The following is a 14,582-nucleotide window of genomic DNA, read 5'->3' as shown; positions in this document are numbered from 1 at the left end:
CATGCTACTAAATTGTTTTGTGAGAAAAATTAAGCCTATCCATACTCAATTCAGTCTTTGTTCGTTATAAAACTTAATGCATGTTTACAATTATAACCTAATGATTTTCCAAAATTTTAAGTTTTTAAGATAAAGTCCGAATCAGACCTTTTATTCACAATTCAGTATGAAATACTGGTCTGCATTTTAAGTGGTTTCATTTTGAATGGGTGTTTTCCTGAACCAATTATCATTGGCTCATGAAGACCTAAATATAGCATAAGCTTTTCTTTTTTTTTTTAATTTTAAATTTTATTTATTTATTTATGGCTGCATTGAGTCTTCATTGCTGCACATGGGCTTTCTCTAGTTGCGACGAGCGGGGGCTGCTCTTTGTTGCGATGCGTGGGCTTCTCACTGTGGTGGCTTCTCTTGTTGTGGAGCACGGGCTCTAGGTGCATGGTCTTCAGCAGTTGTGGCACGCAGGCTCAGTAGTTGTGGCGCACGGGCTTACTTGCTCCGCGGCATGTGGGATCTTCCCGGACCAGGGCTCGAACCCATGTACCCTGCATTGGCAGGCGGATTCTTAACCACTGTGCCACCAGGGAAGTCCCGGTAAAACTGTTTTATGGTACCCATGTGATAGATCAATTTTCTCCTGTCATCTTTTCTGTAAAATATATATTTAAAATCAGATATTGGTCCACAAATTGAAATAAAAGTATCAGAGTGCTTGGGATAGAGCAATAGATTTATTTTACTACCCTCACAAAAGTCCTCCATTACGATAGAATTTTTTCATTACGTATACAAAAAATAGAGTAAAATAATAATTTTTTTGATTTGCAAATACTAGCATATGTAATATGAGTCCCAAGTGAACTTGCAATACCTTTGAAAATAAGAGTATGATTAGGTTTTCGAGTAACCAAAAGGTTTAATTTTAAATCTCTTATTGAAAAGTTGGTTCAATTTTTCGCACCCCCTTTGCCTTTCACTAAATAAAATGAATTTAGAAACATGGAGAACACCCACCCTCAATTCAAACAGCTGATTGTGTTCACAACCAACAACAATACTCTTCTATATTATCTCTAAACTTATCCCAGTAATAGAGAAGTCCAAAAAGGCTATATTCACTAACTTCAGCCGTTAGAGGTTACAGATTGCTGGGTAGTTAAATTTGGTCCTCTGTACTCCCTTTCTACAATGCTTTCAGGGTCTACTGAGGCACAAGTATATACCACCCATGCTAAACTCAAGAGCAGACTTATACTCTTATTTATACAACACACACTTACTGAGTGTACCTAAAAAGGGCAAGCCACTCAACTAGATGCTAAAGGGTTAAAAGATAAATCAGGTCCAGACCTTAACTGTAAGAATTACGAATTAATAATCAACTAAGATGTGCCCATTCCTATCTGCAATACACCATGGAGAATGGCAGATCCCCTAGGGTGTATAGGATGCTAAAAGAAATTCAGGGGATGGCCCTTGGGGGAAGGGAGTGGAGGGAGACAAAAAGCATGAAGTAGCTATATCTTAGGCATAAATGCTATTCTGATAAAGACATAAAATCAGAGTTTTTATCTACCAGGACGGGGAAAAACTACAGTTCAGTTTGCTGGAACATAGGTGGTAGAACAAGAAAACTGACTAGATACATACAATAAGGCTAATCTACACAGGGATATTAATATACGTATTGTAACAAACAGAAACACCAGATTTGAAGTCTAATGAACTAGGGTTCAAATTCTGAATCTAACACACCTAAATATCCATTTTTCCTATTTTGTATAATGAGTATCAGTTCTGAGAATTAAATGAGATACACACTTAATGCCTGGCATAGTACATATTGAGCAAAGGGAAACTGCAGTCATTATTATTGCAATAATCATGAAATTTTTTGACATCAGGCTCAGGATTTTAAATACACAGCTGGGCTACTTTTTTTTTTTTTTTTTTTTCTTTTTCGGTACGCGGGCCTCTCACTGTTGTGGCCTCTCCCGTTGCGGAGCACAGGCTCCGGACGTGCAGGCTCAGCTGCCATGGCTCACGGGCCCAGCCACTCCGCGGCATGCAGGATCTTCCCGGACCAGGGCACGAATCCGCGTCCCCAGCATCAGCAGGCGGACTCTCAACCACTGCGCCACCAGGGAAGCCCTGGGCTACTTTACTTCATCAAATATACAAAGCCATCTACTTAAGAGGTTCCATTATTTTATGAACCTTGAAGGAAGAAAAGGCTGCAAATTAAACTATCACACCATGCTTTCTCATCGCTTAGATTTTTTTCTTCATAATATCATCCTTCTGCCATCAAGACTGTAGGTCTGAAGAGTGTTCCAATATTACTCCAGGATTGTTGTTCAAGCCACTGACACCCATCCTGCAAGTTTTGATACTGCTGCTTCCTTGATCTTCCCAGAGGGTGTAAATGAAAGAAATGACAGCAATGAAAACAGCAAAGGCAGACATCATGCACGGGCAATGACAACATCAAAACTGCCACCTAGCCGAAACCAATATTCAGATGCCATCGGCTATAAGACACATACCAATTTCAGAGATATTATGAGCTGGGAAAAATGCATATCTAGAAGAAATAAGGCAGCTTTTTCTTTCCTCCTGTCCCAAAGTCTTTTCTGATGTTCCCCATCACTTCCCACCAGTACTACTGCTCTCCCTTCTTTCTTATTCTCATTCTCCTTTCTTGCCTCCCCTTTCTCCATTCCTCACAGCTTCTCCCACATTCCTGAGTGTTGATTTTGGAGAAGCTTGGCTACTACCTAATGATGTATAAACTACCTAAGGAAAATGAACTTTTCTTCTAACTCCAAAAGGACCTACTTAGCACAGGGTACGTATTTTGTACCTCTGGTACTTTCAAGTGCTCCAGGGCTTGCTTACCTCCGAGTTTTCTTCTAAGTAGAAGAGAAGATGCATTTAACAGCCCAGATATGTAAGACAATACCCTACATGAAAATCTGGCTTCTGAGCAAATTCTATTTGTGCCTCTGTCATCCTCATCCTGGGCCACCTAATACATTGAAGCTTTCCTAAAGTACACCATTGGGAGTAAAATATTTGTTATTACTCTTTAAAGGTGACTTATTTCGTTCCTACAAAAACCAAAATATCAGTAGGCTTCAAGGAACTTAAATCATGGAATTATTTTCTTTTGCAATAAACCTCCACGAGAAGCTCTTTCAAAATAGTTATTATTTATAAATGTTAAAGCCATATTTCAATAGCATAATTGGGCACAGAAGACAAATTCTGTTTTCTTTTTGCTCTTCTGGAGTCATACTGACCCAACCTTTTTGAATGCTAAATATTAACTGAGCCTTCTTAAAAGCCAAGTCTTCTTAAAACAATGCACAGGAGGCTAACAAAGAAGTCAATAAAACAAACAAACAAATTTCACAAACTAAATTGAACAATGCCCAAGATATCTTTCAGAGAATTTCTATTTCTAGCTTAAAACCCAGAGAATCCCCCAAAATCTAATATCCCATTAGGAAATACACAGGATAATCTGTGTAAAGTAAGTCAATTCTCATCAGTATTGCAGTTTGAGTGAATATAATGATATCTAGTGATCACTTTCAAACTTCTACCTATTTAGGGGAACCATAAAAACAGAAAGGAAGAGGAATTATGCCAATATAACTGGAAAACAAGGGAGGAAAAGGTGAAAAGATTACACACTTATGAATACGATTGCTTAAGAAGGAATTAACTGTGCTTCAAATGGCTGGTGACAGCAAAAAGGGGAGGGCTCAGCAAATGTACAATAACCTAGCTCTGACAGGCTCCCTGTTCCCCCCACCCAAACACACACACACACACACACACACACACACACACACGCACACACACACACCACTTAAGTGAATAAAAGCCTTAATGTGCTTCCCTAGTGGCGCAGTGGTTGAGAGTCAGCCTGCCGATGCAGGGGACGCGGGTTCGTGCCCCGGTCCGGGAGGATCCCACATGCCGTGGAGCGGCTGGGCCCGTGAGCCATGGCCCTGAGCCTGCACATCCGGAGCCTGTGCTCCACAACGGGAGAGGCCACAACAGTGAGAGGCCCGCGTATCGCAAAAAAAAAAAAAAAAAGCCTTAATGATTAGGTGTGGATAATTGCTCATGATATTAGCACAGATTTTAGGAATGACTATCACAAGATCCAAAAAGGAATATGACAATCTGTAATTCATGATCCAGTTGGTAATAAAGGAAAAGAATAAGGAAAACCAAGTATCATTAAGCCAAATGAGGCAAGAAAGACTAGGAGGAGACAATCAGCTAGATCGTGAAGCTAAAGGGAAAGATACTACCACAGAATGAGAGCCAAACAAAGACAGACAATATAAGGCAAAGGAGTCAGGCTGCTAGAAGTAATCCTATATGCAGTACAGAGTTCTATCTAAGCAGAAAGACATATTCAAAGAGCCATTTTGAGAAGACAAAAATGGCAATAGCACATAGCCAAGTAAAGACTTAACCAAAAGGGGCAGAGAGGGTAAATGGAAAACATGTAATCCAACTATGAGAGGAAGCCGCACCAGGGTGGTGGTACACAGACCAGGTAGTGACGGTAGTAGAGATAGAAAAGGAAGAGTTATGAGGGACATTACAGATAAACAATCCATAGGACTTGCTGACCACCAAGAAGCGAAACGGGGCAGTCAAGAAAGGTAAAGGTTGAGGACTTTCCTGGCAGTCCAGCGGTAAGACTCTGCGCTTCCAATGTAAGGGGCGCGGATTCGATCCCTGGTCGGGGAACTAAGACTCCACATACACAGCCAAAAAAAAAAAAGCAAGTAAAGGTTTAAAAGCTGAAAGAATTAGACACCGCTCACCCAAAAAGGGGAATTCTAGTTATTGCCAAGATGAAGCAAAAAGGTGATGGTGGAGGGGTATAAGGAAGCAAGTACTGATCCAAGTCCAAGCAGATGTGACACTTAAAGCTCAAGACAGGAGGAATGAATATAAAAATTTGGAGGATGATACAAAGAGAAGAGTTGAATTTGATTTATTCAAATTTATTGGGTGCCTAGTAAGCCAGGAATACTCTGTGCTAGGAACTGAGGCTTAAAAGATACTATCTGTAATCTCAATGATCATAAAGAATAATGGGAAAAAGAGAAGATGTTATGAAGAGCTTCACATGCTGTTTAGCACATCACTTAGTTTTACTATAGATTTCCATACAATACTCAATAGAGATGGGGTATTAAAACAGAGTAAAAAATACATACAGCAAGCACAGAAGGCCAGTAACTGAGTAGATAGGAATGTGTGCTACTTCGTACATCAGAACTTGGAGGGACTTAAGAAAACTGTGAACACATACATTATCTGCTATTACCTTGGCTTTTTTTTTTTTTGCGGTACGCGGGCCTCTCTCACTGTTGTGGCCCCTCCCGTTGCGGAGCACAGGCTCCCGACGCGCAGGCTCAGTGGCCATCGCTCACGGGCCCAGCCGCTCCGCGGCACGTGGGATCTTCCTGGACCGGGGCACGAACCCGCGTCGCCTGCATCGGCAGGTGGACTCTCAACCACTGCGCCACCAGGGAAGCCCTACCTTGGCTTTTTATAGTTCACCTCTGGTTTACGAAGACCTAACTAGATGACTCTTTCACTAATGTGTTTTGTCATTTCAGACAGCTAGAAAGAAAACTGGGATTTAATTATGAGCTTCAGAAATCCCTGTGTGTATTAGGTTCCCTGAAATTCTTCTGAAAAACTGCAACTATCAACTGGACAATAACAATACAGAGCAGTACCTTGGAAATCCAAAGAAAAAGACTGGCATCTCAACCATAAATGAAAATCTTATAAAATTAAGAGATATCATTCATTACAAAAGAATCTATCACATTACAAAACATACACACACTCACACACACACACACACACTTTACTTCTATTTCAGCTCAAGCATCCCTTCTTCAGGGAAGCCTTCCCAGACTACCTTGCCTAGGTGAAATTCCCCTATTATACACACTTACTCCTTCACATACCTCTATTTCGTAGCACTTAACATATCTATGTTTTTACATTTACCTGTACAACCTGGCAAGAATGTAAATGAGAAGAGCCATATCTGTCTCACTCATCACTGTAAGCCTAGTGATACATATGCTCAATAAATATTTGTCTAATGAATGAAAGAGAACGTGAATACAAAGCATTTGAAAAGATATTAGCCATGGGGGTAGGGTGGGGTTCAGGGTACTTTTTACTTTCTGCTTCATGCGATTCTGTACATCTTAAAATAAACATGAATTAAATTTGGAGGCTGAAATTTAAGAGTCAATCAAAAACTAGGGGCAAATACTTTCTGCTTCCAATAAATAATAGTAAGAATTCATTTTTCAAAAGCATTTACCTTCCTGTACTGGAATCTGTATGGCATTTGTACCATACAGATTCCTCACAGATTTTACAAATGCCATTCTCTGCCTGGACCACTTTCCTCAAGCTCCAACCACTAATTTCTAGCTCTCTCATCACTGAGGCTTCAGCTTTAGCTATCATCCCAGAGACCTTCCCTGATCATCTAACTCTATATAAAGTAGGTTTTCCCTAATCTCTAATCCAATACTATATTCATTTCCTTCACTGTACTACCAATTTGTAATTATTCGTTGGTTTACTTGATTTTTGTCTCTCCCACTAGAATGTAATTTTTAAAAAACAGTACTAAGCATATTCAGAGAACTTGTTAAATTGATTCAAGTTATTCATTCAAAAGTCTATTTATTGAATTAGAATTCTAGGAGCTTGGAATATACAAGTGAATAAAGGGGGCCAAAATCCTTGTCCTCATGTAGCTTACATTCCAGTGGAGGGAGACAGACAAAAGACAATAAATAAGTGATACAGTATAGTTTGTTAGGTGAAAAATGGTATGGAGAAAAATAAATTAGAGGAAGGTGGATGGGCAGCACTGTGGGGGAGGTGTAATTTTAAGGTGGCTGGGCTGAGCCTCTCTGAGAAGGTACCAACTGAGTCAATACTTTAAGGAAATAAGAGTAAGCCAGGCAGATACCTAGGGGAAAACTAGTACAGGCAAAGGCAACAGGCAATGTGAAAAACCCAAGGAGAAAGCATGCCTGGCACACTCAAGTTAACTGCAAGACCATGAAGCCTGAGAATAAGTAAACAAGAAGCGGAAAACAAGGAATGAGATCAAATAGGTAAGAGAGCCATGCTGGATATGATAAGAGCTTTGGTTTTTAAGGTAAGTGAAATGTGGACCCATTTGAGAACTCTGAGTGAAGACATGACATTTTCAGACTTTTATTATTTTAAAGAATCACTCTGGTCCACATGTTAAGAATAATGGGGGCGGGGTGGGCAGCAGGGCTAAAAAGCGGGGAGATCAGTTCAGAGTTGAAGCAATTTAGGTAAGAGATGATCATGGCTCAGAACAGGGTGACAGCAGTGGGGTGGTAAGAAATGGACAATTTCACATGTTTTGGGAGACAAAAGGTTTCCTGATGGAAGAGAACGGGGAATGTGAGAACAGAGGAGTCAATAATGATTACAAGGCGTCAGCCTGGGCTACCCAAAGAATAGGATTTGTCATCAAATGGTCTGGGAAAGGCTGATAGGGAAGCTAAAGGATGATCTGGAGTTACATTTTACATACATTAAGTGCATGAATAAAATGTTGTTAAACTTTACCAGGCTTCCATTCAAATGAATTTTTATTAAAGTCAAAAAACCAAAAGTCTTGTTCTTACTTCAAACTACCTGAGTAGAACCTCCGACCTGCCATAAACACACACACAAACTTCCCTCAACAGTCTCCCCCAAACAGACAGACAGACACATAGACACACACTGCTCATGCCCAGACTTCAGTGGTAAATTCATAGAAACAGCTCCTTCACTTTCTGTTCCGACATCTCTCTAATTGCTTCAATCCAAAATAAAAGGCAAGCAAACCAATCCAAAAATTTCACCCAACACTGTTAGCCAAAAGGCAATCTCCTGAACACATCAACCCATGCAAATAAATGTGCATATGGGTCACAAGCCACCATCGTCTCAGGCAAACCTACACAGAAGAATTACAGGTGCGGGCTTTAAAGAAGCAAATTCCTCATAACCATTCCACAGAATTCAGATTCATTAGGTTTGAGAGTAGGGCCCTACCTCCCATATTTTTAACAAGCGTCCCAGGTTCTGCAGTAGGTTTGAGAACCAAGGCCCTTAGGACCATCTGCAATGGGAGAAAGTCACTTGCCTATATACATTCAAAGATAACATTTTGTGGTTGGCAGGGGTAAAGCTTTAAAAATGTCTTACCCCTGTGGTTCTAACATCCTTAGTCACCAAGTATCAGCAAAAGTAGACACCCCACCACCACTGTCAAACCAATCCTAGATCTAGGTATACAATTACTATAAAGCACGTAAGCCACATCCATGACTACACTCAAGTAACAGAAAGAAACCAAGAGCACGTTGGCTCCAAAACTCTCCTGGATTCAGAAATCCTATTCTTTATTGGAACATCTACAAAGAGGAGGAAATACACTCACAATCGTAAAATCAAAATCATTTTCCTAGAGAAACACTTAAATCACCACTTTTCCCAATTGTGGCTCCCAATTTCCAAAGACATCCAAAGTTCTCACAGTGGATTTCAAAGCCATTCAGGAGCTGAACTCATGATCCCTGACACTTCTCACACCATAATACTCTCGCCTAGTCTCTCTCTGTGACTACACAAGTCTCTACTTTTTTATCTCCTACATCCAGACTTTTGTTTCCCAGTTTTTAATCACTCCTTAAACCTCGCCTGCTCCTCTAAGTCCTCTAATTAAGCAGAGCCTGATCTAGATGTATCACTCACCGCCAGAGCCTGCAAGATTTCTGACATTGCTGCCAGATGTGTCTGAGTATACCTGTAGAGGCTTGTAGGCACAGGAATAGACACAGAGCTGGTCAATCTTTATAGTGCTTTCCTTTAAATTATAAAATCATCAAGGGCAGATACCAAATCATTACATTATAAAATGTGTCTCTGGAGTACAAAGTGCTAACTTGTGTACATAACATATATTCCAATGCTTTATGAAGATGTTTTCCAGATACCTCATGTGTACCCCAGAGGTCAAGTCACCTACTCACCTAAGTGGGCAGAATGATGTGAAGAAGGGGAAAGACAACAAAAGACTAGCTTTGAAAAAGTTCTGCAGCACCTCCCTTTTCCTGGAAATACACAAACCAGAATAACTAGATCTCAAGTTATACAGCCTACCAGATAGGATGCTAGGCAAATCCTAACACATCATGAAAACAGAAGTGAACAGAACAAAACTTGCCTTGAAAGTACCAGCCATATTCTGAGATCATAGTTAAATTTGAAAAGTGTAAGACTGTTCACAGGACTCCAGCTGCTATGCTCAAAGAAAGGTGGGAAGGTGACACTAGTTTTTTTCTGACTATTATTTTCAGTAATAACGAAACAACATAAACGGAAACCAAAAAGAAAAATCCAGTTAAATCTCACAACAGATAAGGCCATTTTCAAATTTCCAAAGTATAACGGTCTGTAAATTTTATATATATATATACGTATATATATGAATATATATATGTATATACATATGTATATATATACGTATATATATATAAAATAAGCAGAGACTGGTGTACCAAAGAATTCAAGAGCAAACCCTATTTACAAAATATGTACTTTAACAACCATCTTCCAATAGTGAATTACAACTATAGTATTGCACACACAGAACCATCTAATAAAGAATTCCTTCTTCTAAAATACTATCATAACCAAGTTAGGGATACAATAAGAAAAGTCACTAAAACCACCTCTCTACTAGAAAAGGAACAAAAATCTCCCACCTAGCTGCCCAAGGCAAAAAAGTATCAAAACTACAGAGCCTAGAACTAGCTGATTATTTATGAAAAACCTAGTAACTCTGTAATTATGCCATCTTTTCAAAGTTGTGAAACAATAAAAGCTGTTAGAATATGAGACTAAAAAACTAGCTGGTCCTAACAACAATCTAGTTTTTAACAATTCTTCAAAGAGAATTTTATATCTTAACCTTCCAAGTAGTAAATGTACCTCTCAGATTCAGAGATCTAGGTAATGGCAATGAACTGGATAATCCAGCACTAAGAATTTCAATTACTTTTATTCTATTAACTTTGGAAGTAGAAAAACAAGGTGTAAAAAAACATGGAGAGACTTTGTGAGGTCATTCATCATCATCTTTGGTGGAGAATGCGTACTATCTCTGCACAGTCTTCTTGGGTCCTATCCTCCCAGATGTTCTTTTCTCCAAAATATCCAGACCGGTAGAAATAAGAATCATCCCCCAGGCTGTTTATAAGATTTCCTTTAATAAGACTGTCCCTAACAAAAGGAAATCTTCTCCAATGTCTTTGACCTTATCAATACACTGGCAAACCCATAGGGTATACAGCACCTGTAACATTTGAAGTAAAGAAACTATTTCAGTCTCTTTTTTGTGCTTAGTATGAAGCACAAAAAAAGAGAGACAAAGAACATAGACCCTCTAGAAGTAAAGCGAACAGGGAAGACTGATAAACCAGGGGAATAAAGGCAGCTATATCCTGAAGAGTACTCAAGTCAGCTATGAAATTCACCCAAATGCGTGGCTCACTGCCTGAATCAACATATACATCTGGTTAATAATAAACACTGGTAAGTCATAAACAAAAAGGGCTTTCTTACTCAAAGACTCTACAAACTACTGGTAACATTAAAATTTACAATTAAACAATATGTGTGAAACAGATTTTTTAAGATAGTATTTCAAGTTACAAAGAAATTAAAAACTTTGATATTTTACTGCCTAGTCTTCAAAACACTAAGAAGCCAGTATCTTTGATTTGACCAAGTTACAAATCTGTTTTCAGGAGCAGGCGAAAACATACTGCCTCTGCTTAATGCAAGGGACAAAAAAGATCATCACTGCAAATCATGTTTGGGTTCATGATGAAAACAGGAAACAGACAGGCTGCCCAGGTATAATTATGGTTATAGTCTAATGCGCCTTCAGGTTCAGCCAAGAATTAAAACCCAGTGAAGAGGGTAAGCAGAATTTACTTGCCTCTACCTTGCTACAGAAGGCAACTTTTAATAATACTCCCAGCAACATGTTACATAACCAGTCAATCTGATTCAAACCTCATTAGTAACAACATTCTGCCACTGTCTCCCTCTGAAATTAATAACTGACTTTGCCAGAGGGGAAAGAAATGCAACACACATCAACAAACCCATTTTTGTGGAGCCTATCCCAGTGAACCAGACAAGTAGATAATTCCATCAAATCTGCACAGAACCTACAAAAATATTTTATTCTTTTCTCTTCCCGTTCACTGTTCTCTTCTTTTAACTAGACCATATCATATGGATGCATTTAAAAATCTAAGAGGAAAGTTAGTTGGGAAGGTTCATCAAACTTTTATTGCCTATTTCAGCTGTGATTGGAAAAGAATGGAAGCACAAATGACAAATCGATTTTATTAACAAAAATAAAGGGGTAAAGTGTATGCGATAACAGCAGCTATGTGAAAAGGAAAGGCACACTAAGGGAGCAGCAAGGTAGAGAGGGAAGAACGGAGGATGCTATAGAGACAATTATGCAAAGGTTAAATTTAAAAAATCTAAATATAATAAATACAACCTTTATGAAGGTTACACTTTGTTAACTTGTTTCTTAAGAACTGTTTCATATTCTTGTAACCTCTGATTCATCTTAGAGGAAAAAAGTTACCAAAGTAGCGGTAAAAGGAAGAATATAAAATAATTTGTTCAGATCTATAAATAATTCCTATTTACTGAATCTGGAACACACTAATTGCATAAAAATATTCAGATCAATAAATGTTCACATCATGTCTAGGTACTGTCTTCCGCACAAAACTGGCATCTAGCAGCAACTTTAAACTGCTTGGAAAGTTACTAATCTATTGGGATTAAGGTTTTCAACCTTTCAGCTTTCGAATTAAAGTTAAAAACTAATTCATTCTGGGCAATTCAGGTACTCTAAGGAAATTTAACTACTCCCGTTTAAAAACAGAATTTAAAAAAGAATTTATAACAACTCACCTGCCAAATCAACAAATAAATAAATAAATAAGAATTTAAAAAACAGCAACTCAAGTATCCCTTCCCCTCAACTTCCGTGAGGCCAACCCACAACCTTCCACCTATCCAGTCTTCGTTGTTAGATAAGAACACTTTTGGTGGTGCTAGGCAACAGGCATGATGTGACAAACCCACACAGACTTCAAAACTTTTTCCACAGAAAGATAAGGTAAACAAGATACAGGGAGTGCCACACCCATATAAACTCACAGGCAGCCAGGAATGCTTCCCCCGGCCCCCCAGTCTCTCTCTAAACCTCCAGCTGGTCAGGAAACAATGTCTCTACAATCAAGATAGAGATCTGGCCCAGGGTGTTCAGGCATTCCTCACCTCTAGGCTGGCCTACAGCTCCACTCTCCAATGCCATCCAAACCAGAATTGGAACATTTTGTTAGGAAGCGGGCAAACGTCCAAATAACCGACTATCCTCGCCCCAGTTCTTTTTGCAACCAAAATCTGTTTTGGCTACTGAGCATGCTCCGACTTAAGACAGGCGCCACATGGGAGTTTTCAAAGCTTAGGCTCCAAACTCCACGTAATAACAGCAGCTGAAAGGGGAAGGCAGGAAAGAGGGAGGGGGAGGGGGACAGACCGGAATATGAGTACAGACACTGAAGTAAAGGACCCCAGTAGGGGGTGAATATGGTGAAGGCAAACAGACCTCGCTAGTCGTTTTCCTTGCAGCTAAAGTTTACATAAAGTAGAAGAAATCTTTGCAATAATGAAAACTGGCATGGCAAGTGGCAGAAACCAGGTCTAACTACCAGCTGAGCGCAGCAGCAGGTCACAACTGCCCAGAGTGTAATTTCCACCGATAAGCGTAGATCCTTATCTTTGAAACACAAAGCGACGGCGGCACGGATTCATCAAGCCACTGGACGGCTTTGCAATGTAGCCGACCAGGCTGCTCCGCCGAGCTCGGCAATTCTACCAGGGGTGTGTACTGAGGGTGGCGCTTGGATGAGGGAGAACAAACCGCTTCTCCGGACAGAAGGGGGGCCGGGGATCCCCGCGAGGGCGTCCCGAACGCCTCCCGCCACAGTCCGGGGACGCCCCGGGGCAGGCGAGGCCTCCGCAGCCAGACGGGCCGCACCACCGCCGCCCGCCTGGACCCCGGCAGGCCGGGACTCGGCCTACCTCCCGCCCCTCAGGCGGGTGGTTTCCGCTCCGCCCGCGGCCGCACGCCCCCGCCTCGGCCCGAGTCCGGCCGCTAGCGCAGAGCCGCGTCCGGGTACAGCCTGCAACCCCGGTCCCCCTCGCCCGCCCCTCCCGGGACCCCACGTTCACTCACGGGCCGGCGACGCGCGCTCTCCCGGCGCCGTAGCTGCGCTTGCCCACAGCGCAACTTTATTAGCAGCTCGGCCGCGGGACACGCGCACGGCGCCCGCTCGCCCAGGACCCGGATGAAGGAGGGAAGGAGCCGGGGAGGACGCCGCGGGGTCGGCGCATGCGCGCAAGCCGCCGAGTGACCGCTGTGGGACCCACCGAGGGAAGGGCCTCCTAGCTACCGCGGCTGAAGGAAGCCACCGCGCTTGGCTCGGTGCCCGCAAACTCTGGCTTCCGATCTGCCGGAGGCTTCTCTCGTCCATGGCCAGCCCCAGAAATGGCAGTCGGCTAGTTCCCACCGTCCTGATAGCCACTAGTAGTCTCCACTAACCAAATCAACCCACATTATAAAATAATTGTCCTCGACATGGACAGTTGGAGATTTTCCCAGTCACGTATAAAGTGTAAATAAAAACATCTTCGGATGCAACTTTGCTACTCTTAATGATTTGTAATATAAATCTGAGAGAAGAGAGTCCTCTTTTTGTGAAAAAGTAGCTTCAAAACAAGCTTCTGAACATCTTGCAGCTTCTTACTGGATGCCCTAAGCCCCCTCCCACGTGGAAATCTTGGAGCCTCTACCATCCCCCACTGCTCCCTGAAGTAGGCCTGCCCACGTACTGACACCCCAGTAGTTCAAGATACACCGTCCTGGACAGGTGGGGACACTGAGGTGCACAGAGGCCATCCATAGACTGATGTCCGTCTACTCCGTCTCTGGGGGCAAGAGCCGAATTCTCTTTTTGTAGTTACTGGGGCTCTTCCCCAAAGTGTCAGCATTTCCCAGAAAAGGGTAATAGTACCATCTAGGGCACCCAATTCGGAGAGTACTAGTGAAGAAAAACTTTTAAATAATTTTGTTTTCATTTTAAAAGTTCAATCCTGGTTTTCCAATATTCCACTGTAGGTTTGCTTTTGAAATAAATTAATCTAAATAAAAATCAAAATTGGAGTCATTTTCAAATCCTCTCTCTCATTCCCTAAACCAAACTATCACAAAATCTTACCAATGCCATGTTCAAAATATATCCCAAATCTGACCGCTGCTCACTGCCTCTAGTGCCACCAAGGTGGCCTGAGCCAGGGTCATCTCTCCTGAA

General features: G+C 41.3%; 1 protein-coding gene across 1 annotated transcript in view; it reads right to left on the bottom strand.

Moving 5' to 3' along the window:
- SMAD5 (SMAD family member 5) overlaps nucleotides 1–13,575 on the bottom strand; it is a 47,877-nt gene extending 34,302 nt beyond the window's left edge. The window contains exon 1 of the mRNA XM_079915693.1: nucleotides 13,448–13,575. The gene's annotated coding sequence lies outside the window, so the exon portion shown is untranslated. The remainder of the gene's footprint in view (nucleotides 1–13,447) is intronic.
- Nucleotides 13,576–14,582: the final 1,007 nt, after the last annotated feature.

The sequence above is a fragment of the Stenella coeruleoalba genome (genome assembly GCF_951394435.1).
Source record: "Stenella coeruleoalba genome assembly, chromosome: 3".
Lineage (NCBI taxonomy): Eukaryota > Metazoa > Chordata > Mammalia > Artiodactyla > Delphinidae > Stenella > Stenella coeruleoalba.
Note: the sequence above shows the minus strand (reverse complement) of the source record. Positions and strands in the feature narration are given on the sequence as shown.